The 17,548-nt window shown below is 38.2% G+C and overlaps 1 protein-coding gene across 3 annotated transcripts in view; it reads right to left on the bottom strand.

Annotated features, from left to right (window-relative positions):
- The window catches only part of LOC131437754 (xaa-Pro dipeptidase), a 286,503-nt gene that overhangs the window by 209,039 nt on the left and 59,916 nt on the right, over nt 1–17,548 (bottom strand). For 2 of the 3 annotated variants that reach the window (XM_058607311.1, XM_058607310.1), the window contains exon 2: nt 15,821–15,886. The exons of the other annotated variant lie outside the window; for it this stretch is intronic. The gene's annotated coding sequence lies outside the window, so the exon portion shown is untranslated. The remainder of the gene's footprint in view (nt 1–15,820; nt 15,887–17,548) is intronic. 3 annotated transcript variants of the gene reach the window in all.

Raw genomic sequence — 17,548 nt, 5'->3', positions numbered from 1 at the left:
AGATTTATTCACTTTTAAATGCTGGAGGGCTCTAACGATAGCCACTTGTGGTTTTCCAGCCAAATGCAAAGCAATCACACTATCACACTTGAATTCCATCACAAATAACTTTTTTTCTGAAAAATTCCCACCAAAATGCTTTCGTGCGCTTGTAAATAATATAATGAGCTGTCACTAGAATAAATCTGACAGCTGTGGGACGAGCGGTTTAGAAATGACAGCAGTCTGAAGTTGGTTGCAGTTTTTTCATCTCACCTTGTATACACTTGTGCCAACGTTTTTTTTCCACTCCTCGAAACAGTTGTTAATGTCATTTTCCGGAATAGCCTTCAATGCGCGTAGCGATTCACGTTTGATGTATTCAATTGACTCAAAGTGGTTTCCCCGGAGCGGCCGTTTGAGTTTGCTAAATAGCCAGAAGTCACACGGAGCTAAATCAGGCGAATACGATGGTTGCGAAACTATATTGGTTGATTTTGATGTGGAACACATCTTTATTTTCTATATTGGGGTGCAAATCAGAAACTCAAGGAAAAGTACACGTAGAAATGTGGTCAGGTTTTAAAACACTTACAGCTCAGTATATTTTGTATCAATTATTAATATTATTTCATTATTTGATTGGAAATGATTCTAAGATTCGATTTGAATGTATCAAGCCACGTATTTTCAATTATAAATGATTGAAATTTTGATTAGTAACGAGCAGTGTCCTATTTTGTCTGCTAAAAATCTCCGGCATATCGGATTTTCCTGCCATAGACGACGGTTCTGAAGGAGTTAGCGATATATCAGAGGGAAAGCATCGCTCTGATTGGCCAATAGATGCAAAAGCGAAGCTGTTGGAAGCACGCAAATCTATAAACAGAAGCGAGCTTATAGCTAACGTTTCACTCCTACGCGTAACATGCTAGAGGTAGGTTGTTGCTAGACAGCAAGACAGAAAGTGCCATAAAACGATTTGAAGCTTGAATTGGTAGGGGAGAGTGGGGCTACTTGAAGCACTTTTTTTTTGTTAATTGATATATCTTTTAAACTATTTGGGGTAAAATATGTTTCACCTACGGTTAATCAAAACAAACCTTTCTTTTCGATATTCAATGTAATCAATAAATGTAAATTCGCTTTTTGACATAAATAGCAGCTTTTTACAATATTATGTCAGATGGTTCAAGTATCCCCATACATGGGGATACTTGAACCACCCCATGGGGATAATTGAACCACTTTTAAGGAAAGAATAAAAATATGTAGAACTATATGAAAATTTTTTTCTTATATTTTTGAACATGTCTCTTTTTTAAAAAAAATAAAAAATAAATATCAGATTTATTTAGTATAACGTATGAAATGACTTTGTCTGCTTTTGTTTGAGAATACTTTTTCCTCGAGTTTTATACTCTCTTGGTTTAGCCATTGGAAACCCTCGTATGTTTTCTGGAGATTGTCCTTGTAGAAATTCACATTTATTTAGCATTCTATTGCCTTTTTTGGCACTATGGATGCCAACGGAATATTGTCAATGTTAGAGAGCATGAGGTGCTAAAGCTTCTGTTGGTAAACTTACTTCCTAGAAAGTCTGATACAGAAAATGTTTGTGGATTAAAAGGAAAAATTCCTGTCTTTTGAAATGCAGATTTTATATTCGTTGGACTAATTGCATTGTCATGCGCAGCATTCACGCATTCTGCAACCTCGTAAATTGTAAATGGGTGCTGCATGCAGAGAATGGTCGTAAGCTGTTTTAAATGAACTGTAAATAAGGTTCTGTCTAATGGTTGCATCTTATTGTGTGGTGGTAAAGTTAAAATTGTAAAGCCATTTTTCTTTGCTAAATCCAAAAATGCCAATATACAGGTGGCTACGTGGATTTCGAAATTTAATGATTTCAGATTTGTTTTCAACGCGTTCGAAAATTTAATAAAATGATTCAAAACCTCTAAAAACTATTCTGCATTCATGCATCCTGTTTTATTTGCAAGGTCGAGTGTATTCGGCACACTGTTTTTCAACATTTTAGGAATGAAGTTATCCCGTGGAAATACCATCGCATGTGGTAGAAAACCTCCAGCAGCATTGACGAAAGTGGTTCATGTAACCCCACACAAAGTGGTTCATGTATCCCCACAAATCATTAACAGATTGGAAATGTTTTCAAGACGGCAAGAAATGTTTTATCTTTTCAAACTTTTAGTGAAAATGAATGAATTTGTATGTATTTACGATAACAATTAATGTTATGCAGTTATGTACCACAGGTGGAACACATTAAACATTTTCCAGAATAAAGTGAGGTCGTGATTCGTGCAGTTTCATGCAGAGAATATCTTTTATAATTAATAACAGTAACAACACGCGTCAGAAGCGTGCACAAATATGTGTAAGGTTAGGTTACCGATAGGGTTACCGGTACATCTTATGATCGAAGAAAAGTTTTTAGTTAGTGAAGAAATATCCCTAATGGTTCATGTATCCCCGTGGTTCAACTAACCCCACTCTCCCCTATGCTCTGATCTTGTGTCATGCAAGCTCGGATGAAATTCCATGTTATGTCGTCTCGCCTGAGAAATTGACAACTACCCCAGAGTAAATTTTGAGTGCTTAAGATTAATTTCGAATTTATATAAGATGAACTCGATTGATCATGAGAAAAAGTTTATCGCTTCAACCGAACTCGCACAATGGTAGAGAAACTTGACGCTATAAAAATAATTGCTTGCATTCAAAACTTGATCACAAGCTTGGCGAAGAGAAGCTCAAGTATCGAAACCCGTATAGCAAGTATGTACAAAGATATAATTGCATACATTTGGGATATTGGTGGTTGACTTGTTCCACATCAATGGCTCGAACAACTCCATGGGGCTGATCCTTGTAGTTTTTTTTTTGCGAAAACAATCACGAAGAATCAATGCAGTATGCGACGGTATATTCGTGGTGCTAAAACCAGAAGTTTTCGGTCCATAATTCCTACCTTTTTCTACGAATAGCTTCGCGCAAATTACGGATAACACTCAAATAGTATTCCTTATTGTCAGTTTTGCTGGTTGCAAGGAATCCGAAGTGCACCACACTTCGATAATCAAAAAAACTGTCAACATTACCTTGATTTTTGACTGGCTTGATGTGGTTCGTCGTCAACGCCTTCTCGACCCTTTTTGAACAACTTGTACCAATCGAAAACATTTGCTCGCGACATACAATCATCACCAAAGGCCTCTTGCAACATTCTGAACGTTTCGAAACCAGAAATTTGAACTCACACATAAAATTTAATGGATCTTCTTTGTTGAATAATTTCACTCATTGTGAAAATCGCACTTTTAATACTTCAGAAAAACAGACGTATACTAAACACTAATGAATATTTTGGCGTGACACTTGGCACAGATATCACTGATAGTCATACCAAGCTAGAATAACAAATTTCGACGAATAAAGTTTCCGCGCGAAATATAATTCAAAAGTCTTATTCCTTTTTTTGGTTTTCGAAAAATGATCTAGTTTTTGACTAATTATTCGAAGATGCAACACGTGCATTCCAGTGAATATCACCTTAGGCCTGAGGTTATACCCGGTAATAGAAAGATAGAATCTTTGTGTTTATATTCAATCGATTCAGCTTTTTTGCAGTTAATTTGAGATTCAAATATAACGTAGATAAAAATGGTACAAAGAATGTTGAGTCAAGATCCTATCGAGCAAACATTGAGTGAACGAAATAGAGGTCAACAGAAACAACCAAATCTCACATATCATTGCCCAGCCGAAGATTTAGGGAAAGATTCATTTGGTAGGAGATCTGTTTGATAAATCTTAACTTAACTTAACGTGCACAATCATATCAAACACCAAGTTCTTTTCTACCGGGAAGTCTTCTGAGTTGTGTTTCATCACATCCACAGTAGTTAAATTGGCAGAACGATTTATAACCGTCTCTAAGAACTTGTGTTGCCAGATTTAGGATTTCACTGTCTTCATTTTATCAGTCTGTCTTTCCATTGGGTAATGCAAAAAAAAATCTGCATTAGTTGTGTTTCTCATGGCATATATAAGCACAACTGTGCGTTTTTTTGCGAGATCAAACAGTTTATATTTGAATACGTTCTCGCTTCTTATCAATTTTTATTTGAAACTGTAATGAGTATCGAAAAATCCACCAGACATTGTCTTTTAAATTTTGTTGAGAATCTTCTATGAAATTTTCAGAATAATTTATTGAGCTGCTGAAAACTGCAACGCTTAGAATGGCATACCTCTTAACCTAATATTTCGACTTTCAAGGCTTATATCGTAAATCTACTGTGAAGAAGTCTACGAAATTTAGTTTAGATACTATTAGCACATGAAAACATATATGTTGTCGCGATAAAATATTAAGCCTTCTACTTTTCTGTGAACCACAGTCAGTTTCAATGCGTCCGCCATTTTATCCGCTTTAATTAGCTGGTAGCGTTCAGAAATATGAGAGGAGAGGAGTGAAATAAATTCGACTCAACAAGGTTCCTAAGCACATATACGCAAAGGGAATTGAGAGAGACAAGTTGTCGATTCAAACACTCATTTGTGCGATGATGGCTTTCTCATATTATTCATTACATCACAGAGAGATTCATCAGAATATCACAAACTGAAAAAGTTTACGAACCAGCTTTTCTTGACATGTAGACTTCGTCACAAAAAGCCACTTTGCATACTATGTTTTTCCAAAATTGATCTAGACTGTCATTTGAAAAGGACAAAAAAAAATAGTCGAGTCCTATGTTATGCTATGTCCTAATTGTTATGCTTGTGATATTCACAAAATTACGGGGTGGGTCATTACGCGACCCACTGTCCTCAAGATTTAATTGGGAAATCAAGACACAAGTTTTGGTGAGAAGGATGTGCATGATTGCGTATATTATTTTTGTTAGTAGTTGGACCTATGATCGTTAGGAAAACTTCCACTCAATAAAAATTAAGCGATCCTCAGTTTGGTAACATTGAATTTTTCGTTCGACCGGACATGGAGAAGGAATCGCACTAACATTAATTTCAGCAATGTTGCATCATATAATCATAAATAATTAGACGTACTGAACATCAAATACAATAATAAGTGTTTCGATGTAATAACGTGGCATTTATTTGCAACATTTCTTGAAAACAGAAAATTATTGCCCCCAGAGTCACAGCGTTCTGGTTGTTTAGTAAGCGGTATTCAGTAGCGCTGCACTCACCGCTACCTGATGGAAACCCATCATGCTATTTTTAGTTTTTCACTATTAGAGACAGTTAAGAAATAATTGTGTACGAGAATGCAGCCGCAAGTAGGAAGTAACAACTTCTGATAACTATTCTTTTGACGGTTCTAATAGTAAGTGGTAAAAGACCTTTATCGGAACTTTCCGGCATACCAGAGACTCGAGTGATTTGCATTGATGAGATGCTTAAGTTGAACTCCTCTTGCGAAAGTTAAGTTAGTAAAAGATTTTAGCTTGATAAAATCAACCATGTCACATCTCGCCTTTCCATTCTTTATCTTCACATAAATGAAATCACTCAAAATCTTTTGAAGTAGGATTGCGCCTTTGTTTTCTATACCGGGGTACAAATTCAAAATATAGAAGTAAAACCATATAGACAGTGGTTATGTTTTGAACATCTACATTTCTGATTTCTGCTCTTCAATGAATGCGTTCGCATTTGAGAAAATTACTCACAGAAAACCAAATTCAGTGTCGAATCGACTTGCACTCTGTGCGTTTCGATACTGCCGTAGAGAAGGTTGCTTCCACATCGTCCAAAAAGTTCAGGAACTAACAAGGCCGTTTTTTACGATTAGGCATTAATAACTCCTAACGCATTAGTAACTAAAAACTTTTGTTGGTACTTCCTTTTCAAGATAGTCGACGTTAATTATATCTCGAGCATCTAAAAACTGACGCCATACTTGTTGCAGCTACCTGTTGCGTTTTCCCCGTCTAAATGTTGAAGCAACTCCGGAGAAAAAAGATAGATCCATGTTTCGTCCACTGTTTCATACCAACGCAAGAAATCCTTTTTTATTGCGACTAAACTGTGCCGACCAGCTGGATTGTTGATGCGTTGTTGCTTTTGATGTATTGTGAGCGAACGAGGCACCTATTCGGAAAAGATCTTTTTCATGCCCAGATTTTCGCATACGATCATAACAGCACTTCCAGTTCAGTCGGACTTTGATTTTGTGTTCATCCATAACAATTATCAAAACTTGCTCACATTAAAAAAAAAAAAAACGTTAAAATCAGTATACCACAAATCTTTGTTTCTAATCTGAGAGCGGATAACGCTTCTTAAACTATTGCTGGACTTGCCCGGTTTTTCCTTATAGGAAGCAATGTTTTATCAATGTTTTTTTTTATTTGACACTTGTTTCTGAACGATGATGATAGTTTGACATTACAAACGTCATCTCAGTCGGTCCCGGGACTTTTTTTAACAATGTGCTGTGCACAACAGCGGCTGGATTTGTTTTGTTCACCGTTCGATTCGCCCGGGTTTGCGGTTCAATGCATACGGCGCTGGTCTTATAAGCCAGTTGTCATATGTTCGAGCCCCGACGTGGAAGAATCGGCTGCGAAGTCTGTTGAAACAGGAAGGCCAAATTCCATAGAAGGGGAATGTAATGCCAAGACTTTGATTTCGATTCATGCGAGACATCTTTCACCATCAACCCCAACCAACTAAACGATCAGAGTAACCGAAATTCTCAAAGAAATAATTTCGTAAATTTGCAAACACAACTGACTTAATATACCGAACAAATATTGGCAGAAATTTTGTAGTTTGATATTGTATTTAACCCTTAAATGCGCAATTTTGTTTTACAACAAAATATCGAAAATGCTTCAAGCTTCGAATTTACGCGTCTCATGCAAAGTTATATCGAAACAAAATATTATTTAAAAATCGACTAAATAATACTTCAAAATAGTGAGTCGTTCTTCCCGGTACGAATTATTACCCACCTGGGCTTAATATGTTTCACCGGCTTTGAACAGATTTTCGTCTCGGTCGTTGATCATAACTGGTACGGGTTTATTTATTCATATTCCTACATAAATTTTAACAATCATCGCTTGAAATCAAATGAAAGCAGAAGCAGTAAATTACTGGCAATGAACGCAATGTTAAGTGGTACATTGATATTTTCCATTTGCCCCGATTTTTTCAACCCTTGAAAGAAAAACGTAAACAACAAACATCGCCATCAAGAATGCGCAGCTCACCGCGCTTCCAGACGCTGTTACGGGCAATACTAATTTCTAGGTTAATGCTTTGCAGGTTTTCAAAAAGTACTCTAGCGAAATCGTATCACGTAAACAATTTCCATCGGTTTACAACGGTTAATCGTTTCCGACAGAACAAAGGATCGGCTGGTGTTTTGCATACCAGCTCCCTCTTTGAAACGTCACGATCACTCAAACCGATCACTGCTGTACAGTGTGGAGATGCTAATTCGTACCGCTTTCAACACTTTCGACGAATCATTTTCTTCCTACTGTCGTTTTTCACTGTTGGTACCGGTTCAATAAGGCGATGGAGAGCAAAAACGAAAACAGTTTTCCTTTTTGTGCCTGACCGACCATTGTTTGCTAATGGCTTTATCTCACCGCTGGTTCGCTATGCCTACTAGGTAGTACATCTCTTGGTCTGTGAGTGCGTGGTGGCGACATGACGCGTGGTAGTTGCACTGCTGCAGCTTCAAATAACAGTTAAAAAGGTGAACGGCTTATACATAAGCCACGTTCACCGCCACCGCAGTCGATCCGCCGAGGCTGTACTGGCTGCTCTGTACCACGATGGTTTCACGATGGAGAAACCGTAAACAAACGAATGTTTATTTACTAACAACCACCACCCCGTCTCCAATCACCCACTCCGAAGCCAGCGCGCGACCAAAGCTGACCGCATATTTTCAAGGCGCCGACGGATGCGAAAATTATTCATTGCAGTTTGTGACGCAAATCAAATGCAAGGCAAGCTAGCAGCATTCGTTTAGCATTCGTCTTAACTGACTGTAAGTCTTGCTTGAACATATGATTTCGGTGTAAGTGTTGTAAGTGCAACACAAAACTGGAAGCTTGAATGAATAAACAACTTGAAGATTTCGAGACGATTCCAATACTCATCCTCATGAAGGAAAAATGATTTAAAAAAACGTAAACAAACCGCGTGAATGGTGAGTATGTCTCAGGCAAATGCTTATATCTAGAAAAAAGAAAAAAACGAATGCAGCATGCAATAAGCGATGAAAAGAAAAACCTTCACGCCAACAGTTAACAAAAACTGTAAACACTTGAGAATTCAGAGAGTGGAACAAAACCACATACCATAAGTATAAAACCAGTGAGTAAACTAACACCACCAAACAGACCTCAATAACTGCACGATTCGGCTCAGACAGACGACGACAGCCGCAGATTCGACTTTGGCCGGTTCCCAAGTAAGAAACGCCATTCGAGGGGAAAAAAAATAAACAAACGGAACTCGTGATGCATCTGTAGCTGATAACCGTGGCATGCAAGCGACGGGTGTTTTCGAAGAAAAATGCCACGATCGCCCGGATGAAATACTACTTTTAATTACATTGAACTTTTTCTACTTTAGATAACATATACATATATTCATTAGCAGTTGAACGATCTAAATGCTTGCCGGATGAAGCACCTTCGTCCAAAATTGTACATGCGAATTTCTGTGCCCCAATACAGGTCCGTGCAGGAGACTGGTTGACCTGATACTTAATGTCTTAAATGGAACTTAACTGCTGTGACAAACACACGTCTCACACAGTCAAAGCCAAATCAATTGCTGCTTATATAAACGTATTTGCCGTACTTCCAAAACCGATGCTTCGACTGTTGGACTTGTTGGTTATTAATCGATTCCATCTTGCTCGTAAGTTACGCTTTATCTCTTTCAAATCTATTACCCGAAAGAAGGTTTTATTACAATTTCAACAGAGAAAAACGAGCTTCAACTTACTTGGGACATGTCCAAGTCACCAAACTTTTTTTCACATCGTTGATTGTGTTAGGCATTTTCTTCCGCATCTATTTTACGCAGATTTGTTGAATAACATACCATACATTTGCACACAAAAAAGAAGCCATACGGAAATAGAGCGCATTGCAGTTAAACGAAAAAAAAAAACAAACAAACCGAGTGATAACAATAACTTGATGTAGCCGTGTTGTAGAGTTATGCACTGTTGTTGTTCTAGAAGTTTACGAAAGTTTCTTCGTTTATTCTCAGAATATTCAACTCTGCACTTTCGGAATAGAATTTTCGAACGTGTTTTTTTCGCTTTACAGTTCTACTACAGTAATCTGTTCATCTGCACGAAAAGGCATCTCTCTAATGACCTCTATACCCTTTTACCCTTTTTGTACGAGATATACAAGATATCATTACTACCCAGAAACGGAATTAATATGTCATTGCTGCTTGTTGTTGTCCTGCTAACCCTCAGTTGGATAAACGTATACTGAAGGCGTTCGAGCAAAAGAAGGAGGTTTCAGTTCGGGATGTGGCCAAAAAAGTGGGCACTTCGAAGTCAAATGTTCTTCGTACTGAAGAACATTTGAATCTTCGAACCTATGAGAAACAGAAATAACCAAAACGTAGTTCGAAACAAGAAGCATCGATCAGGCCGAGGGTTCGAAAGCTGTACAATACGATTCTTGCTGGAAATTTGAACTGCATAATCATGGACGACGAAACCTACGTGAAACTCGATTACAAATCTTTGCCGGGACCACAATATTATACGGTGCGAGAAGTGCAAATGTTAAACCAGTCCGAGACATCGATTGAAGTCAAAAAATTTGGCAAGCAATTTGTGGCTGGGGTAAGATTTCGAAACCCTTCATCACCACTGCTTCAATAAACAGCGAAATATACATCAAGGAATGTTTACAAAAACGACTTTTACCCATGATTCGAAGCCACAAGGATCCTGTTGTCTTCTGGCCAGATCTTGCTTCTTGCCACTACTCAAAATCAACGGTAGAATGGTATACTACCAAAAATGTCACTTTCGTCCCAAAAGACATGAATCCATCAAATTGCCCACAACTTGGACCAATAGAGGAATTTTGGGCATTAACGAAGTCACATTCTAGGAAACATGTCTCGGCAGCCGAAACCATTCAACAGTTCGAAAAAGATTGGAAAAAGTGTCAAAACTTGTCGCCATGAAGTAATTTAATGAGGAACGTTCGCAAGAAGGTGCGCCAGGTAGTCTACAATGGCTAAGTAGCAAATGTTGAGAATAATATTCTGTTGTTGTAGTCTAATATTATCAGTATATTGAATAAAATTGGAATATCTAACACTTGTGAATTATTTACAGCGAAATAAAAGTGGGTCCATACTTTCTGGGACAATCTTTACATTGGCATAACCTTTTCAATTTTTTACAGACACAAAAAAACAGTAAGCAATCTCTTGCGTCGAGTCTTTCGAAACCGCTTTTTCAACTTGAATGCAGATTTCCAGATGCACATAGTAGCAAAATTATAGCAAAATTTTTGATATTATATTCAGTCCCAATACACCAAAAGTAAAGAATCGCTGAGTATTCCAAGGAACTGATATCCCGGAGTTCTACTCTTGAAAAGTTGTTGATAATTTGTGAAGCATTAATTGCTGAATTGTCAAACAGCTACCGAAAACTGTAAACCAAATGGATCTAACGAATGCTTCGGTTTTTTTTGGTTTATACAGGGTGATTTTTTGCTGGTATCTTTTTGGCAACACTGTTTTTGGCAGACCACGCTTGAATCGTGCCTTGTGTCATATTAAAACTTGCTCAGTTTGGTCTATAATTGATTCATGAATCGACTGAAGACTGTTCCCGAAAGTATGGACGCAACCAAAAACCGCTGCCATTTCGCAATGGTTCAGAATCGGTCAATTTTTATGGCTGCGTTCTGTTGTTTACATTCTTCTCTTGTGCACTTGTGCAGTTGTTTTTTCCTTTTCATTGGTTTGTTTCGAAATGCGTGGACTTTAAGCAGAACAACGTCGAAAAATTGTGTGCAAATGATGCACAGAACGCGGACTGTCACTGAGAAAGATAGCCGTGCGAAAGGCAATCAGGAAGTTCGGTGAGGATAGTTTGACCTTTGAGGATAAACCGAAAACGGGTCGAAAAAAAGGTCCTGTTAATCCTCAGTTGGATAAACGTATACTGAGGGCGTTCGAGCAAAAGAAGGAGGTTTCAGTTCGGGATGTGGCCAAAAAAGTGGGCACTTCGAAGTCAAGTGTTTTTCGTGCTAAAGAACGTTTGAATCTTCGAACCTATAGAAGCAGAAACAACCACAACATAGTCCGAAACAAGAAGCATCGATCAGGCCAAGGGTTCGAAAGCTGTACAATACGATTCTTGCTGGAAATTTGAACTGCATAATCATGGACGACGAAACCTACGTGAAACTCGATAACAAACCCTTGCCGGGACCACAATATTATACAATGCGAGAAGGGTAAGTGTTAAACCAGTCCGAGACATCGATTGAAGTCGAAAAATTTGGTAAGAAAGCTATGGTCTGGCAAGCAATTTGTGGCTGCGGTAAGATTTCGAAACCCTTTATCACCACTGCTTCAATGAACAGTGAACTATACATCAAGGAATGATTCGAAGCCACAAGGTCAGTCTTCTGGCCAGATCTTGCTTCTTGCCACTACTCGAAATCAACGGTAGAATGGTATACTACCAAAAATGTCACTTTCATCCCAAAAGACATGAATCCACTAAATTGCCCACAACTTCGACCAATTGAGAAATTTTGGGCATTAACGAAGGCACATCTTATGAAACATGTCTCGGCAGCCGAAACCATTCAACAGTTCGAAATAGATTGGAAAAAGTGTCAAAGCTTGTCGCCAAGAAATCTGTACGGAATTTAATGAGGAACGTGAAGGTGCGCCAATGGCTAAGTAGCAAATGTTGAGAATAATATTCTGTTGTTGTAGTCTAATATTATCAGTATATCGAATAAAATTTGAATATTTAACACTTGTGAATTATATACAGCGAAATCAAAGTGCATCCCTACTTTCTGGGACAGTCTTTAACGAACGAAAAACGCTTGCAAATTATTGAACTTTACTATCAAAATGCATGCTCGGTTAATAGATTAAGAAAATTCTTTTCAGCTGCGTAACTCATTTCCGGTTGAATGGATACGTCAACAAGCAAAATTACCACATCTGGAGTGAAGAACAAGCAAAAGCATTGCTAGAGCTACCAATGCATGTCAAAAAAGTCACTGTTTAGTGTGGATTATGGGTCGGTTCCATCATCGGACCGTACTTCTTCAATGGCGACGATGGGCGAAACGTTACTGTGAGTGGCGAGCGCTACCGTGTGATGATTGACGATGTTTTCGCCCAAAAGGGAAGAATTAGATATGCCTGTCATGTGATTTCAACAAAACGGTGCCACATCCCACACGGCACGCGAAACAATGATCAAATTGAGAGCCGCCTTCGGTTAACATTTTATCTCACGTCAATTGGTCGCCAAGGATCTTAAGATTTAACGATTTTTAAACACTAAATAACATTGATCGTTCTATCGATTCCAATAAAGATGTCATAAATTTTCTAATTTTTTGTGTGTTTTTTTTTTCAATCAAATCCTATACCACTTAAAAAATCACCCTTTATGTGGTAGAAACTAGACAAGTGATATGAAAATTGATACGAAAAAGCTTGGTAGCAAGTGGACAAGTGATTCGAAATTATTTTGCGGCTATAAGTAAACAAAAAGCTAGTTCTATTGTATTAAAACTCATGAAATTTCCGAAATCGAAAAAAAAATTTTTGATGCCAAAAGTCTTGCATGAAACGTTGAGATTTAGTGTTATCTTGTAAAATTTTTTTTCTTCTAAATATCGACTTTCTTTGACTGGGAGTAAAAATATCAAAATTTCAAGTCCCAGAAAGTCGATTTTTTCAAAAAAAAAAAATTTTTTAGATAACACTAAATCTTGACGTTTCATGCAATTCTAAGATTTTTGGCATCAAAAAAAATTTTCGAGCACCCCTTACCCATGTCCGATTTAGCTCAAATTTTGCATGAGGACTGCTTAAACTTCTGAACAATAGCGCTTTACGAAATTAGAGGTGATCCCAAAATATTGGCACCCTTATATACATTAGAGCGGTAAAAACAACGTGTTTTGTCGGTTACATCACTTATACAATCAAATCTCCGGAACCAAAAGTCACAGCCATTTGATCTTTGAACTTGATCAGTTGCTTTCAAACCAGCATAAGTTTGTAAAAGGCGGTTCAGCCATCTCCGAGAAAATTGAGCGCGTATAAATATCTTCGAAAAGTGCACATACACACACACACATACAGACATTTTTCAATCTCGTCGAACTGAGTCGAATGGTATATAACACTATGGGTCTCCGAGGCTCCGTTCAAAAGTCGGTTTTCCAGCAATTCTAATACCTTTCTATAGAGAAAGGCAAAAACCCTTCTTAGTCCACTTAGTGTGATTTTCATAGATCTTGAAAAATCACCAAATGAAACTTCCGAAATCTAAAAAAAATTTTTGATGCCAAGTCTTACATGAAACGTCGAGATTTAGTGTCATCTTGAAAATTTTTTTTGAATAATCGACTTACTGCGACTTACAAAATATTTCAAAATTCCCAAAAAGTCGATTCGAAAAACAATTTTTTTAGATGACACTAAATCTCGACGTTACATGCAATTCTAAAACGTTTGGCATAAAAAAAATTTCAATTTCGGAAATCTCGTACTCCCCCTAAGGTGATTTTTCAAGATCGAAAAAATAAACATAAACATCAGACATAAAATTTCAAGTATCTGTTGTCTCTGAGTTAGTGTCTTTTCCGTGCACATGAGTTACTGTACAGATTTAAGAAGAGAAAGAATTATTCAGTTCAGCTCTGAGATTTTTTGTTTAATAAAGCTCTAAGCAGTGCACAACTAGTCAATTTTGTCACGAGACGCCACTGCTTTACCCATATCCGATTTAGCTCAAAGTTTGCATGGGGACTTTTTTTAATGTGCTTAAACTTTTCAGCTCTTCCGCTTTACGAAATTAGAGGTGATCACGAAACATTGGTACCCTAATATACATTCGATAGTCGGGTTTTCCAGCAATTCTAATACCTTTCTACAGAGAAAGGCAAAACTCTCAAATTTTTGGTTAAAAATTGGCAGCTCTTTTGCGACAATAGAGATTATGATTTTTGAATGTCGAAGTAATTTTCAAAATCAAAACCAAAAAACTAAAAATCTCGTTACCAATTGCTTCCTTGTGCCGAAAGAGTAACGCGGACCTTGCTCGAAATAACGAGCGACGCAGATAAAATGCGATACGCCATTCAGCTGCCACAGTCATCGTCATTGTCTGCTTCATGATTCAAACGGTTTATTGGCCGAAATGATGAATAATAACAGAGCGCGTAATTTCTTGTTCGTGGCGTAGTGTTTTTTTTACGCTTTTATTTTTGGGCAAATCTTCAACATTCACAACATCAGTGCATTGGGCGCGGGGGTATGCGGCGGACGGGGACGGCACCAAGTGGATGGATTTGTTTTTTTTCTCTTTCCGATACACTTTATTCGGGCCAAACGGATGCAAGGAAGGGTGACGAGACGAAGAAAGTGGGAAACCTATAGAGTTCCGTTAAAAGTAGCGACCGTTGTCAACTTTCATCCGAGACGCTTTCTGCGACGACAAACAGCTGTTTACCAATCTGTTTCTTATATAAACTTCCTTTCCTTTCTGGTCTCTAGATTTATTATATGTACATAGTTTGCCTTGCATAGCCTGATTGCGTTCGTGTGTCACAAATTAGGCCTACTCTGATCTTCGTAGTTGCTCGAAAGCAGCAACCGGAAATGGGCCAGACTAAATGACGGGACAGGAGGTCACGGAAAGAATTTGGAACGCAGATGTTTCTGGAGAAGTGGTTCGAACCATTCCACGTTTCTACATATAAGATTGATTGTTATTCGATAAATGAAAACAACGCGCTAAAAGACTCTACACAAACTGTGGCCAGTGCAATGTAGTGCGATAAAACTGATCCGATCATGAATCTCCAATTCAACAGTCGACTCGCGAGCTGCTTGTATAGACATTCAATTACCTCGTTCAAACACCTTTCATCAACATTCAACAACAACAACAACAACGAAAAACTCAAATCCATAAAAACAACAACAACCACATTCCGGGCCGAGCTCCGAAAAAAACACGGTCAACGTTCTTAGCTCAGCATTTTCGCACGCCCAACGCCAAGTCTGAGTTCATTCAACACCAAGAATCGGACGAAAGAATTGAAATGCAAATAAGTAGGTACCAATACACATAGAGCCACAGAAACAGAAGTCCAGGAGGGAACGTGGATTGAAATAACAACAAATCATTGCGAACATTTTCGTTGATCAACCCGGTCCAAAGGTTTTTCCCCGGGAGGTACCGGACAATGGCGAACTCCAGAAGGGGGTCATATTCGGTCGAATCAGCAGAGCCCGTCAAATGAAGAGGTTTCAAATTGTACAGACCATCATAGGAACGAGGCGTCGGTATTTCCTCTTCTTTCTTTTGGTATCCCTTCTGTTACTGTTATTATTGTTGTTTTTGCAGTTGTTAGTATTATAGCCGCGTCAGCCTGGAAGATGTTTACCAACAGACCCCACACACGTTATTCACTCGAACTCATCGGTGATGGCGTGTTGGAATGTCTCATTGCCAGTTGTATAGCTAAGTTTGTGTGAGAGGATGTTTGCATACCTGGACTTCCACGAAACGACACAGTCACGTTCGCACCACCTATCTGAACCGGGAGGCGTAGAATGACTGGAAATAAAGTGGATAGGAGATAAAGGGGTACGAACAGTTAGTATAGTAGTAGTGGAAAGTTCTCAATTGATAGAAATAATGTGATATAAAATATTTTCTAAATATATTGATTGCTGGTAAATAAAACTGAATCGGAAAATAAACTCTGTACGTACACAATAAAAATAAATTTGAATGATGGGTAAGTCTATGCTTTTCACGCAGCCCACCTGGGTTCGATCCCCAATCCCGTGCATAGGGTCGGAAAGCTTTTCTGGCCCGAAGAGGTGAATGACCTTAACGTTAGAACCTTAAACAAAATAATAATAATAATAATAACAGAAATTCTGTGTTGGTGATGAGTCAAATGAAGAACGTTCCAAATAACAGAAAAGCATATATTGTTTATTTAGAACTAATTTTTTAGCTCAGTTTGGAACAATCTTTTTCGCAGTATATGGACATTCAGAATAGAACTTATGTATGAATTAGTCACATGGATTCCTCAACATTCACTACATCGTGGTTTATTACAACACTAGGTGGCATTAAATCCCTAAAGACTGTCCCAGAAAGTATGGACGCAACCAAAAACCGCTGCCATTTCGCAATGGTTCAGAATCTGTCAATTTTTATGGCTGCGTCCTGTTGTTTACACTCTTCTCTAACCACTTGTGCAGTTGTTTATTCGTTTTCATTAGTTTGATTCAAAATGCGTGGACTTTCAGCATAACAATGTCGAAAAATTGTGTACAAATGGTGCACAGAACGCGGACTGTCACTGAGAAAGATAGCGAAAATGGAAGGAGTAAGTATAAAAGCCGTACGAAATGCAATCAGGAAGTTCGGTGAGGATAACACCTTTGAGGATGCTTAAACCGAAAACGGGTCGAAAAAAGGTCCTGCTAACCCTCAGTTGGATAAACGTATACTGAAGGCGTTGGAGCAAAAGAAGGAGGTTTCAGTTCGGGATGTGACCAAAAAATTGGGCACTTCGAAGTCAAATGTTCTTCGTGCTGAAGAACGTTTGAATCTTCGAACCAGAAATCAGAAATAACCAAAACGTAGTCCGAAACAAGAAGCATCGATCAGGCCGAGGGTCCGAAAGCTGTACAATACGATTCTTGCTGGAAATTTGAACTGCATAATCATGGACGACGAAACCTACGCGAAACTCGATTACAAATCCTTGCCGGGACCACATTATTATACGGTGCGAGAAGGGTAAGTGTTAAACCAGTCCGAGACATCGATTGAATTTGGTAAGAAAGCTATGGTCTGGCAAGCAATTTATAGCTGAGGTAAAATTTCGAAACCCTTAAACACCACTGCTTCAATGAACAGCGAAATATACATCAATGAATGTTTACAAAAACGACTTCTACCCATGATTCGAAGCCACAAGGGGATCAGGGTCATTTCGCCGAAAGCCGTTTCGCCGAAAGTCATTTCGCCGAAAGGGTTATTTCGCCGAATGACATTTCGCCGAATAGGTCACTTCGCCGAATGCCATTTCGCCGAAAGCCATTTCGTCGAGGTCATTTCGCCGAATCCTGAAATCGTCTTGAAATCGTAATTAGAATTGATTTAAATTAAAGACAAACGAAAGATGATAGCGTTAACGCCTGTTTTGTTAACTTACCATTGTACTTCTTGAATAATGATTGATTGTTGTACTCT

The sequence above is a fragment of the Malaya genurostris genome, chromosome 3, assembly GCF_030247185.1.
Source record: "Malaya genurostris strain Urasoe2022 chromosome 3, Malgen_1.1, whole genome shotgun sequence".
Lineage (NCBI taxonomy): Eukaryota > Metazoa > Arthropoda > Insecta > Diptera > Culicidae > Malaya > Malaya genurostris.
Note: the sequence above shows the minus strand (reverse complement) of the source record. Positions and strands in the feature narration are given on the sequence as shown.